We start from the raw sequence: 7,422 nt of genomic DNA on the forward strand, positions 1-7,422 counted from the left end.
AATTTGTACCCACAAAAATAAATGGATCCATAGTATTCATATTTGAATAGATACTACTCTTGATTCATCAAGACTACGCAATGTTTTGAATTATTGGCAGAATAAATGGTGCTTTATTCAGATAAACTGATATGTCAGAAAATCAAATTCTTTTTATACGACCGCAAAATTTGAAAAAATTTTCGTCGTATATTGCTATCACGTTGGCGTCGTCGTCGTCGTCATCGTCGTCGTCCGGCGTCCGAATACTTTTAGTTTTCGCACTCTAACTTTAGTAAAAGTGAATGGAAATCTATGAAATTTTAACACAAGGTTTATGACCACAAAAGGAAGGTTGGTATTGATTTTGGGAGTTTTGGTCCCAACATTTTAGGAATTTGGGGCCAAAAAGGGCCCAAATAAGCATTTTCTTGGTTTTCGCACTATAACTTTATTTTAAGTTAATAGAAATCTATGAAATTTTGACACAAGGTTTATGACCACAAAAGGACGGTTGGGATTGATTTTGGGAGTTTAGGTTTCAACAGTTTAGGAATTAGGGGCCAAAAAAGGGCCCAAATAAGCATTATTCTTGGTTTTCGCACAATAACTTTAGTTTAAGTAAATAGAAATCAATGAAATTTAAACACAATGTTAATGACTACAAAAGGAAGGTTGGTATTGATTTTGGGAGTTTAGGTCCCAACAGTTTAGGAATTAGGGTCCAAAAAGGGACCCAAATAAGCATTTTTCTTGGTTTTCGCACCATAACGTTAGTATAAGTAAATAGAAATCTATGAAATTTAAACACAAGGTTTATGACCATAAAAGGAAGGTTGGTATTGATTTTGGGAGTTTTGGTCCCAACAGAATAAGGGGCCCAAAGGGTCCAAAATTAAACTTTGTTTGATTTCATCAAAATTGAATAATTGGGGTTCTTTGATATGCCGAATCTAACTGTCATGACTGTGTATGTAGATTCTTGATTTTTGGTCCTGTTTTCAAATTGGTCTACACTAAAGTCCAAAGGGTCCAAAATTAAACTTAGTCTGATTTCAACAAAAATTGAAATCTTGGGGTTCTTTGATATGCTGAATCCAAAAATGTACTTAGATTTTTTATTATGGGCCCAGTTTTCAAGTGGTCCAAATCAGGATCTAAAATTATTATATTAAGTGTTGTGCAATAGCAAGTCTTTTCAATTGCACAGTATTGCGCAATGGCAAGAAATATCTAATTGCACAATATTGTGAAATAGCAAATTTTTTTTTAATTAGAGTTATCTTTCTTTGTCCAGAATAGTAAGCAAGAAATATCTAATTGCAAAATATTGTGCAATAGCAAGATTTTTTTTTAATTGGAGTTATCTTTCTTTGTCCAGAATCAACTTAAATCTTTGTTATATACAATATACAATGTATATTCACTTTTTACTACCAACTGATAAATTATAATAAATAACATTCAGTGATAACAAGCAGTTTTTTTTACATCTTAATATTTTATGATGTATTTAAATGAGTAGTTAATGTTACAAACTCCATTAGAAATTTTAATTGAGATTAGTTTTGGAATAAGGGAAAGGGGGATGTGATTAAAAAAATTGGGTTCAATTTTTCTCATTTGAAATTTCATAAATGAAAAAAGAAAATTTCTTCAAACATTTTTATGCCCCACCTACGATAGTAGAGGGGCATTATGTTTTCTGGTCTGTGCGTCGGTCTGTCCGTCCGTCCGTCCGTCTGTCCGTTCGTTCGTCCGTCTGTCTGTCCCGCTTCAGGTTAAAGTTTTTGGTCAAGGTAGTTTTTGATGAAGTTTAAGTCCAATCGACTTCAAACTTAGTACACATGTCCCCTATGATATGATCTTTCTAATTTTAATGCCAAATTAGAGTTTTTACCCCAATTTCACGGTCCACTGAACATGGAAAATGATAGTGCGAGTGGGGCATTCGTGTACTGAGGACACATTCTTGTTTTGAGAGGATTAATATTCAACAGCATAGTGAATTGCTCTAAGAGAAAACAAAAATTTTAAGTTCATTAGAACACATTCATTCTGTGTCAGAAACCTATGCTGTGTCAACTATTTAATCACAATCCAAATTTAGAGCTGAATCCAGCTTGAATGTTGTGTCCATACTTGCCCCAACCGTTCAGGGTTCAACCTCTGCGGTCGTATAAAGCTACGCCCTGCGGAGCATCTGGTTAAAATTGTACTTATTTTAGTGTTTTTAGGGGATAGCATGTTTAGATATTTTTAGCATTTATTTGTCATACATTGCATTTTAATTCTATTTTAATCATTTAAAATGTGCAATTCCTTAAAATATTTCCTGTATTGGTAATTAGGGTAAAAGTTTGTATAAATACTGAGACAATCCAAATTTCTGTAAAAGTACGCAATATGATCAGTGCCTTTTGTTTCAAGAATTAATTAAAAACATCTTTAATCAAACATTGTTCAATGCCATTTAAACTTTGAAATTTTATAACCAAGAAATAGTTTTTCTTTTAATGATATTTTCAAATGCCATAAAGATGCTTTGCCATCCAAGACTGAATATTTTCAAAGATTTTTGTTAATAAATTGGATATCTTCTCATAAGGGATTTACATTTTACACTGAAAATACATATATACCACACTCTAAAACATATGATTGATAAAATCTAAAATAAAGATTTTTCTTTATATCTATTGCAGACTAAAAGTAAATTTAAAGGAAACTATAAAAAAAATATCCCTGCAATGACTTCAGTGGTGTCGAAAATTTGGGTGAATTTTGAATGAAGTGTGTACATTGTAGCTTAGACATCAAGAGCTCTGTATATTTGAAAAATGTTGGAAGTACCTTTACAAGAGAAATAACTCTACTAAACAGGTTTTACCAAATTAAAAAAAAAATCAAGCTAACAGACAAAGTTAGCTATTAAGTGCTTTGTGTGAATAATTAAACCCTCTTAATTTATGTTGTGAATTATGTCCTTTTTGTCTCATTGTTACTATAAATAGAAATGATGAAATTGTTATGAAAATATGTGATATAATGTCTATGTTTACATGAAATATACAAATAAATGATTTTAACCTTTTTTTAGCTGTTTATATTTCTTATAAAAGATTAAATGAAGGCAGCCAAATGATTGAATTTATGTAACAAATGATACAAAAAACTTATCTAGGCATGGTAAGGTAACCCATCCACATAAATAATTGAACCTGCTCCAGGTCAGAAGCCTGTCATTCTGTGGTTATTAATTATTGCCCACCATGTTTCGATAATTGTTTTGTTATAAGTTTGGTCACCATTTTCTCTTGTTTAATTTACATGTATTTCATGTTTTGCCCTTAAATTTGTTTATAGAAATCCCTACAATATGGGTTTGGTTCATTGTTGAAAGTGTACAGTGACCTTCATGTCATTTGGACTATGATTTATAGTTAAAAATGTCTCATTGGACATCATACCACTTCTTTTTTTTTGTCTCGCCTTAATGGTGTAAAAAAAGCAAGACATAGGCTGATGTCGGCATTGTTGTCAACAATGTATTAGTTTGTGATTAGGTCTAGTTTATGGTGAACCACAAGTGGTAGATCAATGATATTCTGAATGCTTATGTTAAAGCATTGTACATCTCATTACCATGGAGATAATTTGGCCCTGCTCCCTCAGTCATGGTCTATTGACTTTGAAATGTTTGCTTAGTTTCCATGTATTAGTTTGTGATTAGGTCAGTTCAAGAGGAACCATTAGTGTTAGGTCATTGTTAATTGGTATTCAATTGTATAAGCATTGGCACATTTCATTTCCTTTGAGAATATTTTGCCTCGCCCCTGCAGTCATGATCTATTGACTTTGAAAAATTTGCTAAGTCTATATGTATTAGTTTGTGATTAGATCGATTCAAGGTAAACTGCTCATGTTTAGTCAATGATATTTGGTATGCAAATTTATTTGCATTTGCAAATCATATTTACATGGAGATTATAAAGGCACAACCTTCATCATGGTTCATTAACTTTGTAACTTTTACATCTTTTACAAGTTAATTTTTGTGTTTAGGTTTGTTTGAAGGGAACGACTTAGGATATGTCAATGGTATTTAGTTTGCAGCTGTATTAATATTGGCACATCTCTTTTTCATGCAGATTGTTTAGCCATGTATTTTCAGTCATTGCATATTGAATACTTGCATAGCTTAATTACATGTTAAAGTATTGCTATTTTATTTCAAAATTTGCTCTATCAAAATTACAAAAAAGGCGAGACATATCTTTGGGAAAGCATAATGACAAAGTATCATTATATTAAAAAACATTTTAGGAGAGTTGTCAAACCATTTTATTGTCTCTTTTTTATGAGACATAGGGAGGCTAAACTGGTGACAGGGACATACAACTATTTGTATTAAGCTTTATATTTAAAAGGGTAAAACATGTGGGCACTTCATATCTTATTCACAGTAAAAAGGTTTCTATTTTATATTAATTCATAATACTTACATAATTGGAAATTACATTAGGATTATCTCCTTCTAATTAGTATTCACACCGCCGATCGCGCTTTAAAATATCAATAAAGCGCTCAGGTATATCGACTCCCACCACGCATGCGTGAATCCCCAGTCTTCTTCTACGGCGAAAAGTGTTCACACGCTTTATTTTTTTCCTCTCGGAAAATGTAATTTTTTTGATTTATATATCGTGTATTTTCATTGTTTAATATTAAGTTTTTGAGATAGACAATTTTCATTGTCAACATGCATATGGCAGAAGCTTTCATTACGGCCATAAATTCGGCAAGTGAAGAAGCTAATTCTCCTAAAGCTACCCCGTCTTGCTCTGATAATAAAAAAGAGAAATCTTCAGGTAAACAGACCGGAAGACGTAAAAAGACGACAAGTAAGTCTCGTAAATCTGCTAGCAGCACGTGTGATAAAGAAGTATTAGAGGAACCGGAGACAATGTCAACAACAGGTATGTGTGCAATAGACATCACAACACCAGCAGTGTGTCTGAGATGCTAGATACCATGAAATGGCAAACATTACAAGAACGCCGACTACGAACAAGGCTTATAATGTTCCACAAAATTGTAAATGAAAAGATAGCCATTCCATCGCAAAATGTATTACAACAGAGTCAGTCTACTACAAGATCCACCAATAAAGAATCCTACAGACAAATTCATTGCAATAAAGACAGCTATAAATTTTCTTTCTTCTGTCAAACCATCAAAGACTGGAACAAACTAACCCCTGAAATTACCAAAAACAGTACTACAGAAAACTTCAAGGATGCACTCACACACGAAGTGCTCCTTGATACTTACCCTCATCTGAAATAAACAGATACTCTTGTTTTTATCTTATACCAAAAAAATAAAAATAAAAAATGTAATATTTAAAAACTAAATAAAAAATTGTATAAATTAAAAACAAAGAAAAATTGTAAAAATTGAAAATACGAAAATATATGACCAAAAACAACTTTGAATAAGAAATATTTTGTTAATTTATATTTTGACAAAAATTATCAACATAAATTTATTAAAAAACATTTACCAGGCATGCGCCGGAAAGTAAACATCAGTACGTTGATGGTTTTCTGTAACAAAAGAAGAAAAAAAAAAAAGAAGAAGTCTGTAAATATAGAAAATGAATTGAGAGCAGAAATTTCTGGTGTCAAAGTGACCGTTAATTCGGTGAATTCTCGAATGGACATTTTTCTACCTCTTTTCGAAAAGTTCGTTTCTCAAACTGTCACTTCAGGTGGATATATAGAAACAGACAGAGAAAATGCCACTTCAGGTGGGCAGAATATTTCTCAGACTCTAGAGATATTGCCACGTCTGGTGGGCAGAATTCTCTCAAACATGCTAGTGTTGCAAATCATGACAATGACATTGATGATGCAATTTCTCTTCAACCGGATAGAGACGAAAGAAGGGGTCTTGATTAAGATATAGATTCTGACAATGAATCCTAACAATCTTCTGTGAAAAACATTACAAATAACCGTTTTCAGAGATATTCGGTAGTTGATAAGGACTCTCTTGATACTGAAAATGTCAGTAGAGATATCCTTGGTGATATTTTTGGTGAAGATGCCATAACTAAACCAGACAAATCTGAAGCTGGTATTGTTCTGGATCAAAGTCAGATTTATATTTTGAATCAATCATGGCACTGTGATAATCCTTTATTATTGTCAACATATAAAGAGGAATATAGGGCTAGTTTTCCAGTGAGTGATAAATCAGCTGATATTCTAAACTTACCAAAACTAGATGACATTACTCAAACTTTACTGTGTAAACGACATGGTCCTAATGCTGGTAAAGCTCATAATAAACTTTTTTCTAAACCTGAGAAAATTTTTGAAAATATGGCTTTCAAAGGTCAGTCAGCAGCTAGAATGGGTTTGATTATAACTGCACACATGCAACAAGCCTTGGGTTCTTTAATGGAAAAACTGAATGATTCTGAACCAAATATTGATTTACTTGAACAAATGGTCAAAGACATGTTTGCCATGTCAGTGAAATTTATGGATCAAACAGCTAGAACAGGTGCGTTTCATCATCTGATTCGTAGGAAAACTACTTTGTTAGATACAGGTCTAGAGGACATAACTGAGCTTAATGATAAATTTTTATCCCTTAAATTGTCAAGTGATGGTGTTCTTGGGAAAGATTTTGAAGAGAAACTGAAAAATCGTTCAGAGACAAACAAACAAATTAAAGATTTACTACCAGAATTAACACGTAAATCAGCTACTTCAACTTCAAGTTTTAAGTACAGCTCTTTATAAGAACCAGGCAGAGTGCCATATATATGTGATATATGGGGGGTTCCAGATTTTATCTATAATTGGACTAATAGAAGCAATAAATGAATAAAGCTCAAAAAATAATTTTGAGTGTGAAAATATGAGTGGTTGCCATGGTAACGGACACACTATTTTTGGGTTGTTAAGCATTGTAAAATCATTAAAAAAATCAGCTAAATCACCTCATTTTAGAGCCTGATTATGAATAGAATCATGCATTTTTCATTAATGTTCATATGTAACATTTATACAACTTGGTTTAAGCTTCATTTTAGTGAAGATTGCATGTCAACCAAGTTTGTATATTTTTTGAAAAATTTTGCGAAAAAATGCATATTTTCAACATTTCTGAAATTGGGATTTTTTCGAAATTATCAAATTTCCTCAGGTGTTTTTAAAAAAAGTGCAAATGTGTAAAGAATAGTTAGCACTGACTGTAGTAATGAAGTTTGGATACTACTTTACCAAATTAAATAGAAAAATGCGTGGGATTTTTTTTAGTTTTATTACCATAGCAACCGATTTTTTCCTTGGAAACAGAGTTTTTATTTGCAGAATATTGCAGTTTTAGAGCTTAAATGTCCTGAATTGTTTTAAAACCAATAAGAAA

The sequence above is a fragment of the Mytilus edulis genome, chromosome 14 (assembly GCF_963676685.1).
Source record: "Mytilus edulis chromosome 14, xbMytEdul2.2, whole genome shotgun sequence".
NCBI classification, from domain to species: domain Eukaryota; kingdom Metazoa; phylum Mollusca; class Bivalvia; order Mytilida; family Mytilidae; genus Mytilus; species Mytilus edulis.